The 1,524-nt window shown below is 33.6% G+C and overlaps 1 long non-coding RNA gene across 1 annotated transcript; it reads left to right on the plus strand.

Moving 5' to 3' along the window:
* Positions 1–276: 276 nt before the first annotated feature.
* Positions 277–1,122, plus strand: LOC131044971 (uncharacterized). The gene is made up of 2 exons (XR_009105747.2): positions 277–547; positions 803–1,122. It is a non-coding gene; the product is annotated as an uncharacterized LOC131044971 (long non-coding RNA).
* The last annotated feature ends 402 nt before the right edge of the window (positions 1,123–1,524 follow it).

The raw sequence follows: 1,524 nt of genomic DNA on the forward strand, positions 1-1,524 counted from the left end.
AAATCACTATTACAAAAATGTAGAATAAAAACAATGAAAAACTCACAATTGGCAATGAATTTTTAGTGTTTTACAGGCGTAGTAAATTTGAAATTGTGGGCCTGCTGGACGGTACCTAGGCAGCATTGAGGAAAACATGAAAAGCAAGAGTTGAAGACTATTCCGTTTGTACGGGCATGTTTGGCCGGTAGCTCCATCCTCCAGGTTGTACGAAGAGAATTTGATTTATGCAATGTGAGACACGTATTGATTTCAAATCCCAAAACCTCACACGCAGCCAAAGAGCAAAGAACAAGAAAACAAAACTTTGTAGATTGCGCTCTGGGCGGAGGAAGAATGTTGTGCTTTTCTCCCTTTTTCATGCCTTTCGTTTACCTTTTTCCTCTATCGATGTCTCCGCTCTCTACACCGCCCATCCATCCAACTCTCCAACGCCATTAAATTTTGGTTATAAAACAGCCATGAATGCCCAAAAGCAAATGAATCATCTTCCCATTTAATGTTTTTTCAGCTTGGAGGCAGGGGAGATTTGGTGTGTTCTTAGGAGGTAAGGATTCTCTGCATTAGGAATGGCGCTTGTGGGTCTTTATCCTTGCACTTTTTCATTCTTGATTGGAGAAATTTGGTGTGAGATTGCAGAGAAATAAGTCTGAAATTCTTTCTGTATTGTGGTTTCAATGGCTTCTGTTATGCCCATTTGTTTTGATTCATTGATAGGCCTTTAGTTCAATTAGAAATGAGAAAAATGTGGAATGTCATATCTTAGAGTTAGCCTGGCTTACTCTGGTTTTCATGAATGCAGTAGCCCTTCTTACAGAAGATAAGTTGGTCTCTGAGATGCAGATGAAGCTGGAGTCTGAGTTTCATGGATCCTGGCCTGGATCATGCATGATTCCTGCTTCACCTCCATTAATGCTTTCATTGTGGTTTTTGCATGTCTGCCCTGTCATTTCTCCCTGCCAAGACTCTATATATTTTTGTTAGGAGGATATATATTTTGAATTCTTTTAGATTGTTGTTATTTAGTGTTTTGGGTGTATGAATCATTCATGGCTTAGATTTTGATGTTTGAATCATTTTAAATTTTAAATTTAATGTTTGAAGAGTATTCATTTTGTCAAAGTCTTTTATGAATATTTATTTTGTTCTTTGTTGTAAGGATATTGATTCTTCTTTGATCAAGGATATTCTTTCTTTTAAAATAACAATTTCAAATTGTTTTTAGATTTTTTTTATTCCATGTATATTTATTCAGAATGTATCATCAATGCTGTTCCTTTAGAAAACATTTAGAAAATAGATTTCTTGCTGTTAACATTAATAAATTCTTTATGAATCATTCAACTCCATTAATCAATCAATAACCACTTAATTATTTCTTTATTTATTTTACATTATTTCACTGTTTCGAATATCAATCAATTATATCTAAATACATTTTTTTAAATCTATATAACCATTTTTTTCTTTTTCTCTCTGTTATTTGTCGGATCTAAAATATTGATAATAGATAATGTAATATGA

Source organism: Cryptomeria japonica, chromosome 1 (assembly GCF_030272615.1).
Source record: "Cryptomeria japonica chromosome 1, Sugi_1.0, whole genome shotgun sequence".
Classification (NCBI taxonomy): domain Eukaryota; kingdom Viridiplantae; phylum Streptophyta; class Pinopsida; order Cupressales; family Cupressaceae; genus Cryptomeria; species Cryptomeria japonica.